This window comes from Hippocampus bargibanti, linkage group LG05 (genome assembly GCF_051943395.1).
Source record: "Hippocampus bargibanti isolate YZ-2025 linkage group LG05, ASM5194339v1, whole genome shotgun sequence".
Lineage (NCBI taxonomy): Eukaryota > Metazoa > Chordata > Actinopteri > Syngnathiformes > Syngnathidae > Hippocampus > Hippocampus bargibanti.
In genome coordinates, this window is record NC_142738.1 from 5,876,339 (window position 1) to 5,898,454 (window position 22,116).

A 22,116-nucleotide genomic window follows, 5' to 3' on the forward strand; every position below is an offset into this window, starting at 1 on the left:
ATCATTTCTCAAGTTGAGATAATTCATAGAAAGCAGGTCAGAGATATGTTTAGACGGGAAGGGACTGTGAACATTGCACTAATAAAGAGGACACACACACACGGCACAATGTAGTTTTGCCAAGAGTTTGCCTTCTTTCCTACTTTTTCGTGTTTTTTCAATGTTGTTGATGTTTTTTCTTCCATTTTCGTGCAACAGCTTTTATAAATCATGTCCTTGATGGGCAAACTCTGACAAATATTTTCTGTCACTGCAGGAGGCCCCAACAATGCCTTTTGCAATTGTTGTTGCTTTGCGTGTGTGTGCGTGTGTGTGTGTGTGTGTGTGTGTGTGTGTGTGTGTGTGTGTGTGTGTGTGTGTGTGTGTGTGTGTGTGTGTGTGTGCGCGTGTGCGTGTGCGCGTGTGTGTGTCACTCTGTCAATGAAAAGGTTCAGGGCTGTTGGCGCTGAATTGCTTTTGCGACTCCCCAGAGCAGAACACAATGGGCCAAATATTTTGAGGATGGTCCTGAAAAGTTGAAAGACTTGTTAAAAGTGTTCACACCCCAACGAGGTGTCACTGGGGGTGAGCGGAGACGAGGTGATTTCAAGAAAAGGCAACAAAAATAAACAACAAGGAATTGAATATAATATTGTGTACCGTTTACAGACAGTGGATTTATTTATTTATTTATTTATTTGGGCAAGCATTATAGTCCAACCTTCATTTCTGCCCATTGTAATGTGTTTATGTGCGGTTGTTCAAGACACATTTAATTTTTAAAATCCTGACATTGTGAATGCTCATGTTAAAAGAAATAAACATCAATAAATAAATAAATAAATAAATAAATAAATAAATGAATGAATGAATGAATGAATAAATAATCTAAGAAATACACAAATAAACAACATCAATCAATGAATAATAAATAAACAAACAAAAATATGCAAACACATAACTAATTAAGTCAATACTTGAATAAACAAATGGCCAAACAAACAAACAAACAGACAAACAAACAAATAAATAAACAAATAAATAAATAAATACTTGAATACACAATTTAATAAATTAATACATAAATAATTAAATACATAAATAAATACATAAATCCAAACAAACCAACAAACACACACACACAAACAAACAAACAATAAATAGCTAGACAAATAAATAAATAAATACTTGAATACTTGAATACACAATTTAATAAATGAATACATTAACAATTAAATACATCAATAAATACATAAATACATAAATCCACACAAACAAACAAACAAACAATAAATAGACAAATATACAAGTAAATAAATAAATACATAAATACATACATAAATAATTAAATACTTGAATACACAATTTAATAAATTAATACAAAAATAATTAAATACATAACTACATACATAAATCCATGTAAAGAAACAAACAAACAAACAAACAAACAAACAAACAAACAAACAAAAACAATAAATAGACAAATACATAAATAAATACATAGATAAATAAATAAATAAAACTGAATACTTGAATACACGATTTAATAAATGAATACATACATAATTAAATACATCAATAAATACATAAGTACATAAATCCACACAAACAAACAAACACACAATAAATAGATAGACAGACATATAAATAAATAAATAAATACATAAATACATAAATAAATACATGCTGGAATACCCGAATACGTGAATGAATAAATAAATGAATACATAAAGAATTAAATAAAGAATTGAATAAATGAATGCACGCACGCACTCATGCTCACACACACACACACACACACACACACACACACACACACACACACACACACACACACACACACACACACACACACACACACACACACACACACACACACACACACACACACACACACACACACACACACACACACACACACACACATACATACATACATACATACATACATACATTAATAAGTTGAGTTAAAGTGAAGGAGACCAAACCAAAAAGTAAAGCAGACTCTGTGGCTGTGATTCCCTCATCTCAGAGATCACACCCAACCGGGATTGGGGGTGGGAGTTCGTTGTGGATCACCTGAGGGGGTTGAAGTCCAGCCAGGCAGGCCGGCCACCTTACTGGGAGTCAAATCGGAGGAGCTCACTTGGCACCTCATGCCTGACTGGCCCATGACCCGCAGGGGTGACACCCGCGTCTGGGTCATGTACAGTCCTTTGACCTACTTAGCCACTGACGAGAGTGCGACATTTTCCCACGTCTTTCTTGTAGAGCAAAGTGGATTTTAGCAGTCAAACTTCTGAGATACTCATGCAATGTATTTTATTTCTCAACGAGCAAAGAAAAGTTTACTTTTAACATTATTAATGCAGTCAATTGAAAAATCTTATTTGTTTTGGATTGGATTGGATTGGATTGGATATGCCTTTATTAGTCTCACAGTGGAGAAATTTTCAACTTTTTATTAGTTTTTAAAGGACAACCGATGTCTCCGGACAAGTTGTGTCCATAATTTGTAAAATGTCTTCAAATGACTTCTACTGAGCGTATTTTACAAAGATTCCACCGCATATAGATAGAATTACGTTTTACGACTCGCGCTGAATATTCCGGAAGTCTTGTTTTTGAGTTGGTGACGAATCTGTACGTTACGTCACTGAAGGAACGCCCCTGACCGAAAAAAGGACACATTGTAGCAGTCCTTCCATCACGTCAATGCATTTTGCTGTACTTTGATCTGAAAACGTCATGTAGGACCACAAAGAGGCAGAAGAGGGCGACAAAGCTCCATGTAAGGAATTAATCAGCCTGTGGAAACGGGCTGATTAATTCCTTAAACGGCTTTGTCGCCATGTTCTGCCTTTTTTGGGTGTAACATTTCCCACCCCTGATGCCTCAAAATGACATGGAATAAATTCTTTAATCGACTGCAAATATATATGCTTTCTTCTTCAGAACTATTTGAATCATATTCATAACTGGATGAGTAACAAGAAAGCATATTCTCCGAATCTGAAGCAATTGTTTTGATTCTCGAGCAAGGCAAGACGTCTTGCCGTGACACCACGAACATGGGGGCGGGACCTTCTGAAACTGGCCACTTCCGGTTTCAAATTGAAGTACTTTTTAGACACTTGAAGTCATTTTTATTGGTGTTTTGCATTTGACTAAAAATATCAGAATGCGTGTTTTGGGTATTTTAGATGCTATAAAACGTTTTTCTGATGTCAGTTAAAAAACAAAAAAGTGACGTCGGTTGTCCTTTAAAGCGGAGCTCTCATCAAAAATTTTCTATGTGCCTTCGGTGATTTGTAAAATGTGAATTAAGCATCAAAATGTTTTCATCAGTTTTAAACCATGTCAAGGGCGGCCATTTTTTCATGTATCCAAATTTTGGACATAATTTACCTTTTACATTCTTTTTTTTTTGAACTAATATGTTATATTTGAATTTTAATACACATTGTAATGATTCATCCACCTGTTTTCAAAACTACTTAACCTGAACAGCTAGCGGGGGAGGGAATGTTGGAGCGTATGCCAGCTGACTTTGGGCAAAAAGCTGACGACACTTTGGAATTATTTTTTGATCATTATTATTATTATTATTATTATTATTAGTATTAGTAGTAGTAGTAGTAGTAGTAGTAGTAGTAGGAGTAGTAGTAGTAGTAGTAGTAGTAGTATTACATCAATTTGTAATTTAAGTGATTCTTTTTGAAAAAACATTTCATTATATTGCAGTGTATTTGCGTAAATAAATGTATCCATGGTTATCCATCCACCCATTTCCTAATCTGCTAATACTCATGAAGGTCGTAGTATATGTTTATTTTATTCCATTTGTATTCAAAATGCATGTAAAAGTCCATGTCATATATAGTTATATCCAGTATTTGAATTTAAACCTATTGCCTGAAATTAGATTTTAAAATAAAATTGTAGTTTTTTTTTTTGTCTTGCATTCCCATTTTAAAACAACGTCCAGTTACCTCTGTTCGGACATGCATTGGGTCCGTAGCTGCTGACCCTGGAATTAGTTACATGAAGCGCTACTCATGAGAGCTGACATGTGATCTCTAGCGGGTACAGAGACGCACGCGGCGAGAAAAGTGACGAAGGGCCACTTGGAGCACATCAGCTGCTTCCCTTGTTGTCACCCTCTTCATTGAGGACCTCCAGGCACCGCACTCCAAGTCCAGTGCACACTCCCATCCCCCAGCCTCCTTGTGTCTCCCCTAATGGCCTTTCCACTTCAATGTCACTCCTCAGTTGCCTTGGAAAAAGAAATCTATGAATATACATGAGCAGATTCTTTGGCTTGAGAAGTGACTGTATAGGCTCGACCAGTTTTCCCATATACATATACATATACATATACATATACATATACATATACATATACATATACATATACATATACATATATACGAGCTTACGAACGCTTTAGCTCCCGAACTTTTCGCCTTACGAATATTAAATTAGCGAGAATATAGTCTTGGCATACGAACTAGTTTTCGGCAGACGAACCAAACCACACAGCGCCACGGTGGCTGGCGGACTAGTTTTCCCACACCCACTTTCTTTGAGTGCATTCAGTGCAGATGTTGTGTTTTATCGAGTGGAGTACTTTTGCTTTTTTTAGGACCGAAAAAGACCCCACCACAGACAGGCCAGTGTTAAACCGAAGAGGACACAAAAGAAAATTACGGTCGAGCAGAAGAAGGGGATCATCGAAAAACGAGGTGTGCGTTTGTGTGACTTAGCGTCAGAGTACCCGTATGCTAAATCGGCCATTGCTACGTTTGGCTAAGGGTGTTTCTGTGTTGTTTAAGCAACTGTCTCAGGCAATAGAAGAGGTTGAAAAACTTCTGTTGATTTGGCTTCACGAAAAGCAGCTAGCAGGGGACATTGCGTGAGGGTATTAGCGCAGAGAAAGCACGGCAACTTCACTTGGATATCAGCAGGAGGCAACTACATCTTTGACCATCACAAAAAAAGTTATTAGCCCGTGACTGTAAAGTGTCCTTGAGAGTTTTGAAAGGCACTTGGAAATTACATGTATTATTATTATTATTATTATTATTATATTATTATTATTATTATTATTATTATTATTATTATTGTGGCGACCCCTGAGGGGAAAAGCCGAAAGGAAAAGATTATTATTATTATTATTATTATTATCAATATTATTATTATTGTGGCGACCCCTGAGGGGAAAAGCTGAAAGGAAAAGAAGATTATTATTATTATTATTATTATTATTATTATTATTATTATTATTATAAAGATGAATAAATAAAATTACTTTATGATATATTATAGTTTATTTCTTTAATTACAATACAATAGCACATTTATTATACATAACATCAGGTATATTTTGTGTAGCTCTATGGCTTATTTAATAGAAAATTATGTTTTATGGGGACCTGGAAACAGATTATTCTAATTTTTAGTGGTTTCCTATGGGAAATTAATATTTGGAAGACACCCTTTTCGCCTTGCACACACTTTCTGGGAAGCAATTAAGTTCGTAAGCTCCGGTATCACTGTATATATGTTTCCATGATTCTACAGTGCATCAATAATCAGCATGAGAACAAGATGGCTGACAGGTGTTGGGCAGTCGCGTGAGGTTTGTAAAAAAAAAAACAAAAATAAGCAGTGTTGAACCATTTTAGTGTAATATCTGTCGACATTTTTGTTTCGTGTACTCGCGTGATGTCTATTAACTCAGGCGACAGGCGGCAGAGTGCTTCGTTTGTGTCTGTTACGACGGTAAAGCGCCTCGTTACCGCCCGCTGCGGCGTGCCTGTGCAGCTTGACCAATTACATTTGATGCTGAGAGGACGTGACATTTGTAGGCTCCACACTCTGCAGTGCACGTTAAAAGATGCATTGTGGATTTCTTTCCACCCAACCGGCAAATATGGTGCTTAAAGGACAACCGACGTCTCGGAACAAGTTGTGTCCATAATTTGTAAAATGGCTTCAAATGACTTCTACTGAGCGTATTTTAATAAGATTCCACCGCATATAGCTATATTTTACGTTTTAAGACTCGCGCTGAATACTCAGGAAGTCTTGTTTTTGAGTTGGTGACGAGTCCGTACGTGACGTCACTAAAGGACCGCCAATGACCGTAAAAAAGACGCATTCTAGCGTTCCTTCCATCACGTCAATGTATTTTGCTCTACTTGTTTGGTCTGTGTACCTCGTGTTGCACCCAAAAGCCGCCAGAAAGCCAGAAGAGGGCGTCCAAGCGCCATATAAGGAATTTAATAGCCTGTGGAAACGGAGGTGGCCACAGGATGTCGCCATTTTGTGCCTCTTTTTTTGGGTGAGAGATTTTCCCCCAATGTTGCCTCAAAACGGCACAAATAAATTCTTTAATCGATTGCAACCATGTTCCTCTTCGGAACTATTTGAATCATATTCATAACTGGATGTGGAACAAGAAAGCATATTCTCCGAATCTGAAGCCATTTATTGATTCTGCAGCAATGCTAGAGGTATTGGCGTGACGTCACAAACTGGGGGCGGGACTTTCTGAAAATGCCCAATTCGCAGCTCAATTTTTTGCAGTTTTGGACACTTTGCATTTGACTAAAAATACACTGCGTGTTTTGGGTATTTTAGATGCTATAAAACGTTTTTCTGATGTCAGTTAAAAAACAAAAAAGTGACGTCGGTTGTCCTTTAAATCGTTGGCTTGACCTCTTGAACTTAAAAGTATACAAGCCTTTAAATTGCGACAAATATCATCATTGTGACTCCGAAAGTTCCAAAGAGGATGTTGAAAGCTTTTTTTCTCCAGGTGAGCAGGTGATGAAAAATCATCCTGTGACTATTTATAATTGTATTTTATTTATTATTGTCTGTTTTTATTCTATGCATATCTGTAACTGTAAAGTGTCCTTGAGAGCTAAATAAAATGTATTATTATTATTATTATTATTATTATTATTATTATTATTATTATTATTATTATTATTATTAGACTATCATCATTATTATTAACATTATTATAATAAAAGTTTCCTTGAGTTTTGAAAGGCGCTTACAAATTTATTTATTTATTTATTTATTTATTTATTTATGCATGTGTGTGACTGTAAAGTGTCATTGAGAGCTTTGAAAGGCGCTTGAAAATAAAATGTATTATTATTATTATTATTATTATTATTATTTTATTATTATTATTATTATTATTATTATTATTTATTATTATTATTAGCATTATTATTATAAAAGTGTCCTTGAGAGCTTTGAAAGGCGCTTGAAAATAAATTGTATTATTATTATTATTATTATTAGCATTATTAGCATTATTAGCATTATTAGCATTATTATAATAACAGTTTCCTTGAGAGCTTTGAAAGGTGCTTGAAAATAAAATGTATTATTATTATTATTATTATTATTATCATTATTATTGTAAAAGTTTCCTTGAGAGTTTTGAAAGGCGCTTACAAATGCATTTATTTATGTATGTATGTATTTATTTATTTATGTATTTATTTATTTATTTTATTGTCTGAAACAATATTCAGAATGGATTTGACTTATACTGTATCCTTAAGTTGAGGAACAATACAAGGAATAATTAATTAATATCTCGGTCTGCAATGAATGACCATTTTCATCATACATTCATCTAATAGGACTTGTTTATCTCGTAATTGATGATTTGTGAGATGCCTGTCGCTGTATTTAATGACAACACGGACTCCTCATTTGTGAATCATGTCAATCATGGTCACATGCAGGCTTGTCTCCGTGGAGCAAATGACACGCATATAAAATCAGACGTGGGTCATTGGAGGCTGAGTGTTAAAGCCTCCTTCCCTCGACTGAGTACACGTTCGCGAAGTGGCAATTTGTCAAACACAAACACTTGCACGCTCCAGGAACCAAGTGCCCCCTGGTGGTGATGTAATGGAGCAGAAAAATACATTTGGATTGTTGCGAATCAGCCGCCGGCGCTTTCGCATCACTTTGATGAATTTGCATAAGGAGGGAACAGCTTGTCACCGACTGGTTTGCAGCAAGCCTCCAATGACGTTTTCTTCTGGACTGGCTAGCAAAATGTAAATATAAATTGAATTCATTGCCTTTCGAACTTTCTAGGTGGCGCCACTGAGTGACTTTGGGTTTCTGTGGCATTTGACTCAGCAGATTTATAATAATAATACATTTCATTTATAAGCGCCTTTCAAAACTGTCAAGGTCACTTTACACTCAGAGGATAGTTTTTTCTTTGGGTGAGCAGCGGCACCCACACGCACCAGCGTTCACTCATCAGAGAAGTAACTCAAATAGATAGAAAGCTAGCCAGTTAGCTAATATATAGCTAATAGATAGGTAGATAGCCAGCCAGATCGCTATATAGCTAATAGCCAGCTAGCTATAGTTCAAATATCTTCTTCTTCTTTTCCTTTTGGCTTTTCCCTTCAGGGGGGCAGCTATATATATTCAAATATAAATACTACTACTACTACTACTACTACTACTACTACTACTACTACTACTACTAATAATACATTTTATTTCAAGCGCCTTTCAAAGCTCTCAAGGACACATTACAGTCACAGACAAACATAGATACAATAATAAACAAAATACAATTATAAATAGAAATGAGATAAAGCTACACGAAAAATCCAATTTTAAATAGGTGGAATAAAATAACGCAGTGTAATTTGAACTTTAACTAGCAATGTTGGCATAATTAAGACCAAACCCTAGGCAACCCTAAAAACAAATAAATAAACAAATAAATCAATCAATTAAAAATAAATAAATACATAGGTAAATGTACAAATAAATAAATAATTACTTAAATAAAACAGCCGAATGGTATGCAACCACTATTTCAGGAACAAGCCAGAAAGTTCGCTTAGTTTTGCTCCCTGATTCTCACTACTATCTTTGTGACTGCTTTATTTCATGTATCGGATAGTTGTCCGTGTTAAGTGCTTTGTTACATCTTCAGCTGTTTTTAAAGCGCTATATCAATCAATAAGTATTGTACCATATTTTCCGGTGTATAAGGCGCATCCAAAGGCCTTCATTTTCTTGAAAAGATGACCCTGCCTTATATTCAGGGACACCTGATATGTGAAGTCATATTAAGCCACAACAGGTCTTGCAACTACTGTCAGCAGCCATTTCCCCCTGTAGAAGTAGTGCGTAACCCCAGCCTCTACTGTAGCATCTGGCGTGCCTTATATTTGGAAAACGTTTTTTCATTCATTGAATGTGCACCTTATAGCCCAGCGTGCCTTATACAGTGAGACGTCAACTTACAAACACCTCAACTTACAAACTTTTTGTCTTACAAACGTCAAATTTATGAAAATTAAACCTTATAATAAGCACTATTTTCATAATACACACCCACCACGGCTGGCGGAGTGATCTTCGGCGGAAGCACACGACCGAACAGCACCACAGGTTAAGTTACCAACAGTCCTTATGGAAGGTGACTCTCCTTCCCTATGCCATCAACGACCATCAAAAAGGTAAATAAAACTTTATTTTACAGCACAGTTTATTTCTTTAATTACAGTCGTCATGTAATGCACCTCTCTTTCCAAACAGCAATTCCCTTTAACCTTCAACCTCCAACGCTATGTGACTTTATGATGCAATGCAGTGTATTTTTTTCATTACAATACAATAGCACATTTATTATACATAGAATAAGGTATGTTGTGTGTAGTTTTAAGGCTTATTTAGTTGAAAAGTAGATTTTATGGAAACCCGAGAACGGATTATTCCCATTTTAATTGTTTCCAATGGGAATTACTTTTTTGAGATACACACTTTTCGCCTTACACACGTTGTCTGGGAATCAATTAAGTTCGTAAGTTGAGGTCTCACTGTATATGGAAAACTTTGAAAATACACCATTCACTGGGAGTGTGCCTAATACTTTGGTGCGCATTATACACCGGAAAATATGGTATCTCCGTTCAAATTGCTGTAAAGTCCCAGCAGGGATGAGTAATCATTATCAAGTTGCACACACTAAGGAAACACACAAACAAGTGACAAGAGTGTCCAGCCAGATGTTTTTTTTAATTTTTATTTTGTTACTTTGTGATTATGTCAAGAGGTCAACTCATGAAAGGGAACCAGAGCAGCAATTTAATCCCATCATCAAAAACTGCATTCCCATAATGAGAAATAAATAACGTGAGCATGCCCTCAGATTATACAAAACAGTTAGAACCATTAGATCGTTTTCATTGCTGGCATTAGGGCAGCCGATCCGTTTTTTTCCCCTTCACCTAATCCAACAAAGTAGGTCAGTGTCCATTGAGTATTAGTGCTGTGGCTGTGATCCTGTTGTTTCAGCTTCAGGACATGGAATTAACCCCGGTGCTGGCTAAACTGGATAGGGCAGAGGTTACTGGTATGTTAGCTGGAGGGGGCAGCGGGGCGGAGGTGGGGCTTGTAAATTCAAGCATCGTTGCAGATCTCTTTGCTCCTTCCCATCAGCCAAATGACGTCTTAATGCTCTTCACTGACACTTGTTTTGACTAAATCTGCATTATATAAATTGCCTTTTTTTCTCGACTGAACAAGAATGGTTGAGTTTATGAAAGTTAAAAAGGACTTTCATGACTGAATCTGTAAAAATACAATTTAGAATTATGTTGAAAATTGGAATTTTTTTGGGGAGGAAAAAAAATACAACTTAATCCAAATAATTATACAATACAATATTGATTTATATAGCGCATTAAAGGACAACCGACGTCACTTTTTTGTTTCTTAACTGACATCAGAAAAACGTTTTATAGCATCTTAAATACCCAAAACACGCAGTATGATATTTTTATTCAAATACAAAACACCAATAAAAATTACTTAAAATGTCCAAAATCTGCAAAAAAATTGAGCTGCGAATTAGGCATTTTCGGAAAGTCCCGCCCTCAGTTTGTGACATCACATCAAGAAGTCTTGCATTGCTGGAGAAGCAAAACAATGGCTTCAGATTAGGAGAATATGCTTTCTTGTTACACATCCAGTTATAAATATGATTCAAATAGTTCTGAAGAGGAAAGCATACATGTTTGCATTCGATAAAAGAATTTATTCCGTGTCATTTTGAGGCATCTGGACTGCAATGTAGCATCCCAGAAAAGAGGCGCAAAATGGCGACCTCCTGTGGCCACCTCCGTTTCCACTGGCTAATCAATTCCTTACATGGAGCTTGGACGCCCTGTTCTGGCGGCTTTTGGGTGCAACACAAGGTTTTCAGACCAAACAAGTACAGCAAAATACATTGACGTGATGGAAGGACTGCTTCAATGTGTCTTTTTTTTTCGGTAAGGGCCGTTCCTTTAGTGACGTCACGTACAGACTCGTCACCGACTCAAAAACAAGACTTCCTGAATATTCAGCGCGAGTCTTAAAACGTAAAATATAGCTATATGCGGTGGAATCTTTGTAAAATACGCTCAGTAGAAGTCATTTGAAGCCATTTTACAAATTATGGACATAACTTGTCCGGAGACGTCGGTTGTCCTTTAAGCACTTAACATGGGCAGCTATCATATACAGGAAATAAAACAGTCACAAAATTAATAGAAAGCACCAGGGAGTGAAACCAAAATTAAGTTGGAATCGAATGCCAAAGAGTATAAGAAAATTACCCTCCATCCCCCTCAAAACAGGCTGATTTCAATCACACTAAAATCAGGAGAACATTTGTGCAGTATGGTAATTCTTGACCCCTGGAGAATATTTATATCTGTTGTTTTTGTTTGAATTTGGTAAACAAAAAACAATAATGACTCCGATCTTGTGTGATCACTGCTTTTTCTTCCAATATGGTTCCCACAGAGAAAACCACATTTTTTTTACAGCTGAGTGATTTCCATCATCAGCTGGCTAGCAGATAATCAACGAGCAGCAGGCCCGTTTAAGATCCTAAATAACCACACCCAACATGATGATGTCGTGGTGGGAGGAAGTCGCAGATCATGTCGGATTAGTGGATTTTATGTGCTTTGGCAGTTGAAGCCTCAAAGCGTCTCTTCTTTTGCAGCCGCGTACGGACACAACGTGCCACACATTGTTTGTTTGGCACGGCTGCCCTCCTAATGTGGAAGCGACAACGTTTATTGTGACAGATCAAAAGCGAGTGGAAAGAGAACACATACAACTGCTGTCATGTAATTGGGAGAAAGACATGACAGTCAAGACAGTGAATATTCTAAACTATGCTGTTGGCTCAGAGAGCCGACCCCCACCAAAAAAAGTCAAGTTGCTTTCATGTCATATTTGAAGAACAAAAACAAAATGTAGTTGTAGTCTTTTTACCTACCTCGTGTCGGTTACAGGCCCAATGATAACCATATAACAGGAATTTATTTCCCAAGTAAACATATCTGCTTAATTCCAGGCAGGCATGGTAACTTTTTCATGTTTCCAGGTTGGAAAGACATGCCCACCCAATTAATAAAAGTGGATTTAGGAGGCTCAGATTTTCAAAATGTTGGATGACATATTTTGCACTTTGTATACAGTGGTGGTTGTTTAAAGTTTGCTCTAAGTAATAATAATAATAATAATAATAATAATAATACATTTTATTTTGAAGCGCATTTCAAGTACAGTGGAATTTACGTAATAATATTCTTCATGTTTTTTTTATGAGGGGGTCAAGAATGAATGAAAAATAAATACAAGCAAATGTTTTTGTTGTCTCTTTGGTCTGGAAATATAGTCGTGCGTGCTCACACATCATGTACAATTGCCTGAATTTTGCAAGAATGTCGTCTGTTACGGGCAAGTATAATTTGTTAAATTTCATACTTGCAAGATAAATACCCCATATACCCTCTCATTGTATACAATCAATAAAAAATGCATTTTTATGGAACGCTCGTCTCGAGGTTTTGATTCATTTCAATCTTCTCAACGATTCATCTGGTTGGGAACCTATCTTTCAGTGCATGTTTTTGTCGGTACTTATTTAGTGACGAACCGCCCCGCCATTTTTAAAAGGTTGCAACTTTTTGGACAGGCGACGACATGAGCAGCGGGTGAGAAACGTTTTTTTTAGGGGTGGGGGTGAGGGTGGCGGGGGCTGAAGCATGTCAAATGGTGTTTGTTGTGATAGCGAAATGAAGGACCGAACCACCGAAGACAAATCGTTTGAGAAAGGGTTCATCCTTCCTAGCTTCATTGTGCACGTCAAACATGCTATCGTGGGTTGAATGGGGGTTCACCTTACATTGAAATGAAACACGAACTTAATGATTTTGACCTGGGGAAAGATGTTTAAGAAGGACAAAGTATCCGGTTTTCTGCTGCTCATGAAAATATATTAAAGATGTTGTTACTCAACCGCTGCAATATAGCAGCTAACATATTCGTACTGATGTTGTGTTCAAGGATGAGTCTTAATGGATTTCAACTCTTACAAATCAGTAACAAGTCCAAGCCGGTCGTGATGCCATTGAAGGAATGTTTTACGGTATTAGTACTGACAGCAGTTGCTCTGTTTGTCCGCCGTGCATTTGTGATTCCCAGTAACCACCATCACTATCACACCCCAACTTCCGAATACAGTCTTTTAAGAACGAGGTCACTTTTATTCCAATAATATATTGGATGTCATGAACCGTGGTAACAGAGATAATGTTGGCTGTTGCAGCTACACATTTGTCTGATGGTATCTTTGGCAAGTGTGCTTTGTGTAGTAAACTAAACAACTAAATATAAGACTCTGACACGTTTACCTCATATGCCCCAGACAGTGAGGAGGCGTACAAGAAGACAAACAGAAGGCCAGTGAGACCGGAGCTTGAACTGTGAGGAGAGAAAGAGGGAGTGAGTCAAGATGGTGAGTCAGAGCATGCAGATGTTAACATGACCTGGGTCAAAAACAGGGTAAACATGGCGCAGTAGCTTTTACAAATCGTACTTTTTTAAGCATTTATGCATTAGTATTGTGTTAGTTCTGGGTACAATTATTCGAGCCTGGAAACTCACAAAGTATGGATGAAAAAGCCTTCAGGACCCATTCCTGAAATTGAAGAGGAAGAGAGCCCTTTTGTTTCAAAGCATTACTTTGAGGATTTTCCATTAAAAAAAAGGACAACTGAAGAAACTTTGCTCCGCTGAACGTGAAATTCCGCACGTATATCATAACCAGAAACGCTAAAAAGTTGCTTTGCTTGTAATTGAACAGGACTTTAATTGGAATCATCTTGAGGAAAGGAAATTTAACTTGAAGTCAGCCATTTTGGTTTTCAGCACCCTTTGGAGGGTCTGCAATGAAAAAGAAAACATGACCACTTTCACCATTCAGCGCAAAATTGGACGGAATTGTCTACCATTATAGTACACCCTGAACTGGTTGCCAGCCAATTGCGGGACACACATGGACACAACTATTACCGCACACAAACATACCTCAGGACAATTTGGAGTGCCCAATCAACCATGCATGTTTTGGGAGTGTGGGAGGAAACCGGATTACTGCCAGGAAAAAAAAAAACCCAACCCTGCACCTTGAGACTGAAATGCTATCCAGTTGTCATCCGTTTTTTACTATTCTACTTTCTTATTTTAAACGAAACATTCACATTACAATTTTGAAGGTGAAATGTTATTTCCATTTTATTGATGCACTTGTAAAATAAAGTGAATTCATTGTGTGAAATGCTTCAGTCTTTTTCAATAAATATATTGTATTTTTAGGGACGTAAAAAATGGAATACTGCATTGTACTTAGTTTAACTGTTTTAATGCTTGCTACTGTCTTTATTCATCTATTTTTTAAGTTTGTGTATATGTGACATTTGCTCCACTTTGTATTCAGGGGCTGTTGTTTTAAAGCGTTCTATAAACATAGTTTATTGAAAAGAGTGTGCACTCTTAAGTTTTAATAGTGACAGTGGCAAATATGGTCGTCTCCATCCTGCAGAGGGCACTGAAGACACATGGTACCGTGTAAAAGTAGCTCTCCAAAAGTGTGGAGAGCAGAAACACTACGTGACGTTTCGCGTGTGCATCTGCAATGTCATTCGCAATCCATCCAAGTGTTACGGGCTCAATTTCTTACGTACACTTAATAACACGCTAACCGGACGATTGTGATGTTGAGTTTGCTCTATTTTATGTCCATGTAAAAATCAGTTACGGTTTTGCCTGAGTTTCACCCCAAAATCATCCAATAAATAAAAAAATAACACTCACTCGTTTCTAGGAACCATGATGTAAATGGACAAGGGTGGCAGCCATTTTGATTTTCAACAAATCAGCTTGTGTTTTTACAAAGAGCTGCTAAAGAATTCACCTAAAATGATGCTAAAAATTTGTTTATTTAACTTCTGCCAATTTATGTGGACAAGGCAGGACATGAATAAGGAAATAGAGTCCAGTTTAATCAACGTGGGGTTTGGTGAATGTGTCTTGCATAAAAAATGCATCCATACAGTTCTCTTATCCATCCATGTAATTGAAGAGAAAGATAGCCATTTTGCTTTGAAGCAACCATTTCAGGTCCATTCTAGAGCTTTGACAAACTCCCACACAGCGGTTTATTTAAATGAGTCCCAGGCTAAAGCGAGTAGGCTATCATACATTGATGAATAACGTTATGCTGATGTTAGCAAGATGAGGCATCAACATTTCCTGATCATACTGAACATTTCATGTAAAATCAGGTGTTTGAAGTCGCCATTTTGAGCTCATCGAAAGAACTTGTACCAACTCGAGACCCATACCATCCTCAATCTTTTCAACTCCAACATCTTTTGCTGGCTTATGAAATTTCAACAATTAAAATAGTATGACCCACAGTATTGCCGCACACACATTGTCAAAATATTTTACTTTCAGAATCAGAAAACCTTTATTCATCCCACAATGTGGAAATTTGCAGTCCACAGCAGCAATTTGAAAGGGGATGGGTTGGGGGGGGGGGGTGAAAGGATAGAAAACAAGATATTCTCAGCATGGCAAAATAAAAATGTCAACCGTATACCGTAAATGTACATAGTGCAAGTATCATTCCCAACTGTACAATAGTGTAATTTTTACGATTTAAGGTGCCTTGAAGGACAACCGACGTCTCTGGACAAGTTGTGTCCATAATTTGTAAAATGGCTTCAAATGACTTCTACTGAGCGTATTTTACAAAGATTCCACCGCATATAGCTATATTTTACGTTTTAAGACTCTCGTTGAATATTCCGGAAGTCTTGTTTTTGAGTTGGTGACGAGTCCGTACGTGACGTCACTGAAGGAACGCCCCTGACCGAAAAAAGGACACATTGTAGCAGTCCTTCCGTCACGTCAATGCATTTTGCTGTGCTTGTTTGGTCTGAAAACGTCATGTTGCACCAAAAAGAGCCAGAAGAGGCCGACCAAGCTCCATATAAGGAATTGATCAGCCTGTGGAAACGGGCTGATTAATTCCTCACAGGAGCTCGGTCGCCATTTTCTGCCTCTTTTTTGATGATCCATTTCCCCCCAATGTTGCCATAAAATGGCACGGTATAAATTCTTTAACCGATTGCAAACATGTATGCTTTCCTCTTCAGAACTATTTGAATCATATTCATAACTGGATGTGTAACAAGAAAGTATATTCTCCACATCTGAAGCGATTGTTTTGATTCACCAGCAATGCAAGACGTCTTGGCATGACGTCACGAACTGGAGGTGGGACTTTCTGAAAATGCCCAATTCGCAGCTCAATTTTTTGCAGATTTTGGACACTTTAAGTCATTTTTATTGTTTTTTTGCATTTGAATAAAAATATCATACTGCATGTTTTGGGTATTTTAGATGCTATAAAACGTTTTTCTGATGTCAGTTAGGAAACAAAAAAGTGATGACGGTTGTCTTTTAAAATATAGTACATTTCATATGTGATGTAACGTTTTCAAGGGTCGTTCACACGGTTTTTTCAAACGTTTGAGTTCATGGCCGGCAGTATCACACTCACACACATGCACAAACACAAAATTTACTTCTTTGGGCAATCATCAATTGATGATCCAGTTTATCTTTTAATTTAACCATGATTTGGCTTTGGTTATATTCAGAATCAGAATCAGAAAACCTTTATTCGTCTCACAATAGGGAAATTTTATTAAAATAGATAATGCTACTTCTTACTGTTGTTTGTCATGAACATCAGATGTGGGGGTTGTGTGTTGGTTGGTCGGTTGGATAGCAGACATGGCAGGGTCACAGTGGCAATCTTCCAAACAGCTTTTAAATGCCGCTTGGCCATTGATAAACAACCACGTCTGTAATTAATATTGTACATTGGCGGTAAAATGCATTCTGCATAATTACTCCTGTGTCTCCCTTTGGAAAATATGCACAATCAGTGATATTATAAAGAGAACCAGTATATCATATCAAGTCATAAATAATGCGGCGGGTGAATTAATTAATTATATACAAATACACGCCGTTGCCTCCCTCCTCCTCCTTCTTCACATGATACATTTGACTATGTCAGCAGTTATTGATGCACTCTTTAAACAATGACTGTTTACATGCCTCTTTAATAGAGGCCTTTTTCTGATGGTACTCGAAGACAGTACTGTTTAACTTCAGGTTGTCTGGATGGATTTACTGGGTAGAAGGTGGGGACGAAAAATGATTGGGCAATGATGATCAGGACTCGCATGATTTGATTGGTGTTTTGATATTGGAAATTGTTTCAATACGTTTATGTATGCGTGTGTGTGTTTGCGTATTTACTGTATGTGTGTGTGTGTGTGTGTACTGTGTGTGTGTGTGTGTGTGTGTGTGCGTGTACTGTGTGTATGTACTGTGTGCATGTACTGTGTGTGTGTACTGTGTGTATTGTATGTATGTACCAATGTACTCTGTATGTACTGTAGGTAGGTAGGTAGGTATTTGGTTATTTGGTTTTTGATTTAAAGCAGATTCTTTACTAACAGACAGTGTAGGTGTTCAAATACCTGACATGTTTCGGGGTCTACTTCCGCCTTCGTCAGAGTGTCACTGTCCCACATATCTGTGCAAGCTCTCAGTTTACAGTTTTGAGAAGGTTTGTTCAGCCGTTCTGTTTTTTTTCGGACGTTTTTTTAGGCTTCGTCAGCGAACTAAAGTCTGATGGTTATCGGCCCTATTTATATATTTTAATGTCCAGGTTTTTGGCGCCGGACACAGCTTTTTTCTCAGTAGTTTTTGATTGTTCCTACATTTTTTTTGTTTTTTTATGGCGCGACTCTCAAAATGTTCTTCAGTCAAAAAGAACATAAGCAGTAAGTGAGTTTGCTAGATTAGCAACAGATATGTAAATATGAAGACTTTAAATGTCACTGCTTATTATTAAAATATTATTAAAAAATAAATACAATCAGATATGGTAGTTAACGTTGATTAAAAAAACTAGGCTGATTTCCGACCTTCCGTTTTTTTTTGTCAAGTACTGTACTAGGTTTTCCTGATAATATTAATACAATAAAGTCTCGTTATATTGATATCGGTTATATCGATAGTACTGCTTATTACGATACTATTTCTATGAATGCAAGGAGAAAATTTACATGCCGCAGGATCAGATATATCGATAGTCCGGTTATATCGATATTTTTTCAGACTCCCGAGAATATCGATATAACGAGACTTTACTGTAATAGTAAAACATGTATGAAGCAAAGTAGTCAATATAAATGCATTTTAAAAAATGACTGAACAATTGAACATTGTGATCTGTTATTTTTTTCAGACTGAAAGAATACAACCAAACTGTATACATGGCTGAAGCGCATCCACACTCCCCAAATATTCTCTTTGTCCCTTTATCATTAGCCGTTCGCATCAGTAAACAACATTGATGTTTTTATTATTTGGAGACATCCTATTAACAACACAGCGTACTCTAAATGAGACCCAATCAGATAATGTCGTGACCGTTTTGCAACCATCTTTCCAATGCTCATCCCCGTGCCTGTTTTTCTTCTTTCTCTATTTTCTGTGTGTGCGTGCGATGTTGTCTTTGATGGCTGCTCAACAAAGAGAGGGCTGTCTTCGGCTCTAACCTTTCTGCACCAGAATCTGGAACATGACACATGTCAGGCAGTGATAAATGGTGCAGAGTCTCAGTAATTTCACCAGGAATGCCCTTGAGATGCCCAAAACCCCAATCGCAAATGGTATTGTTGAATTAAACCATAAAAAGAATTCCTCCCTACCCTTGACAAGATAGTGTGCGTTAGAAATGAAGGATATTGGGTTGCTGTTGTTGTTGTTCGGTTCTATGACATGCCGTATTTTTGTCTTGTGTGTGCAAAGGGTATTTATGCAACGTTACCTTGAAGGTTGCGTTTGGTGTGGAATTAGATGGATACTGTCGTGATGAATGCCCCTTATGTAGTACAATTAGATTTTTTTTTTCACCAACGCAAACAGAGAAGTCGCATAATCATCTCCTCTTTCATCTGTAAAAGAAGTAAAAAAAATGCTTATGATTGAATAACTGTCCATGTCTTGTATTGTATCATAGTATTTCTTGATTTCAAGATGGCACCGCGAAAGTGGCTGCCTCTACAGCAGCTCCTGTTTTCTTTTCTACTTCTTGTTTTTCCCTTTCCTTTTTCATAACTTTGCTGCTGTGAATTGTGAATTTCTCCACTGTGTGACTAATCAAGGTTAATCTCAGAGCTCTGTTTTATTTTTTATCAAGGATATTTTTCAGACCATAAACTGTTTTCGGATGAACAGGAAAAGTCACACCAATCACAACAATTCGTTATGAGGAAGAAAACATCAATGGAATTACATTGGACAAGGAGTTATTTTTCTTTAAATCTGTTTTTTTTTTTTTATAATTGACAAGAACTGAGACCAAGAACAATAGAGCTCAGACAGGAATCCAAAATTCCCATTTCCTAATCGTGTTGATTGCAACAAATGAGTAACTTCCCTATCTCATTGTTCTTTTCAGTTTAATATGGCTTACCTGAGCTAAAGTCCTGAGTTCCAAAGGTCAAATTATGGTTTGTAATTGCTCCTTTGTTTGTTCCCACGGCACATATCACTCGGTTAACATGCGACATCCCGCCACAAGAAGGATGTCGTTTTTACATCACCAAAAAGTGCAGTAAATGACTTGAAATGTAGTTAAGCCATTTTAAACAAAATTGCTAAAACCGTTCCATAATCAGAATATTAACTTTTTTTAAAAATTCATTTGGAATTATTTCGCCGCCATCAGCATGCCATAAGTGTGATGTGGAGCGCCATTCCACGTTTTGTTCAGGTTTTGGTTTTTCTCGCGGGGGTGCCGATAAAGCGCTGGCCAGACCTCTGACAACGTTTATTCCCTTCATTTGCCTTTTGTCCACGTTCGCACTTTGTTACATCTTAAGCTGTTGTTCAAGCGTAATATACATCAATATGAATGTATTGTATTTTGTGCATCTGCCCCCATTTCAAGCTCCGATAACTCCATAACTTAGGAATTAACTACTTCTTTTCTGATGAAAGAAAAGAGACTAAGGTTTCTTAGGGATGCATTGAATGTTTATGTACAGTAGTCCTAAAACTCAATATTCTGTAGGTCTTGCAATTTGAGTGAAAATGAATAAAACCCTGGCACTGGAGTGGATACATTTTTGCACATCGTCTGGCAGTGAATGAGTTACGAGTTTTGCACCATTTTGTGTCATGTATATGTACTTACAAACCACGATGAGGGCAGATGTCTGATTCTTTCTACAGTAGGGGGTTCACTGTACTGTAAAAAACCCTAAAAAATGATCACTTACTGTTAATGTGTGATATCTCCGGGGCTGTGATCTGTGATATATCGGGGGCAAGGATGTAGGATGTAGTGCAGTAATTGATGGAGATTTTATTTTTAGTACAACATGGGATTAAAACATTTGAATCAGTTTTCATCGACATTAAATAAGTTCATACGATCTTTTCCCAAACACAATATGTAGCGGTACCAAGGTAATCTGATTACAACTAATCGGTACTCTGTTTCGCAGGCATGCATTAAAAGTGGAGAACGTAATGACTATGCAATTAGGCTTAACCAAAATAGATGATGGCCGCTGATAAATAGTGTAGACGTAACTCCCCACGGAGGGTCTAAAAAAATCACACAATGCAGAATTAGAGTCCCTGAGAGTCTCTTGCTGTGTGTCTTTCTTAACGCTGATTTTGCTGGTAATTAATCCACAAAAGCACCCCTCCCCTAATAAATAAATAAATCAATAATAATAACAGTGGCTATACTACCCCGTGCTAAGACAAATCTTAATTAGGAGTAAAGTGTTAAAGAAGCGATGAGGCAAACCTCTCGTTCGCCCCCTCTGTTGTTTTCTCGATCCGTAATTGCATCTGCACAGAGCAACCAGGGGCCAACAGGGCCAATAGTCTGCGTGGTAAATTAAAGTAGGGCCACATTTCGGCCATCATTTCCTTTTCTTGCCAACGCGTAGTTCAATATTTCCCCTCCATCACAAAAGCTTTGCAGCTTCAGAAGAAGCGACAAATAAATCATTTTATCACATATGGATGGATTTGTCCCATGAGCACAACTTCTTTATTTTATTTTATTTTTTTACTAGCAACTTCAGCTTTCGCCGTCGGTCATCGAGGGTTCCCTTGTTTTTGAAAAATAGCCCCTGGTTTGACTATGCCTATTCAGCTGGCTGCCTTCAATTTTATACCTGCAAAGTTTCAATCTTGGGCCTCCCCGCGTCCTTTAACACTCAGTTCCCACACTTGCAACCTCCCCCATTGATGCGACTCTTCCCCACCCCTATTTTACAGGATTACTGGCTGTTGTGCTGTTATTTTCAACCAGGGTGATGGTGGCGGTGGTATGTGTGTGTATGTTGACTGTGTATTCTGGAAATACGTCAAAGAAAGGCAAAAAAGCAACAATTTTCTGCTTGAATATCCCTCTGACTAAATCCATTGATCATCCTCGAGCTTCCTGGGAGAGAGGGAGAGAGATGGAGAGGCATGTTTTATCCTCTAATAGCTCCTACCTTCACCCCCACTCCTGCCTCGCTGTTGTTCAGTTGTTGTTGGTCGCACTTGCGCTCTATTCCTCCGAGAACCAGCGAGATTGAAGTTATTTTATGCTTCAGCTCC

At 37.4% G+C, this 22,116-nt stretch overlaps 1 long non-coding RNA gene across 1 annotated transcript in view; it reads left to right on the top strand.

The window, feature by feature from the left end:
* Positions 1-15,091, top strand: part of LOC148897629 (uncharacterized) — a 49,322-nt gene extending 34,231 nt beyond the window's left edge. Inside the window, exon 3 of the long non-coding RNA XR_016114997.1 lies at positions 13,760-15,091. This is a non-coding gene — a long non-coding RNA (uncharacterized LOC148897629). The remainder of the gene's footprint in view (positions 1-13,759) is intronic.
* The last annotated feature ends 7,025 nt before the right edge of the window (positions 15,092-22,116 follow it).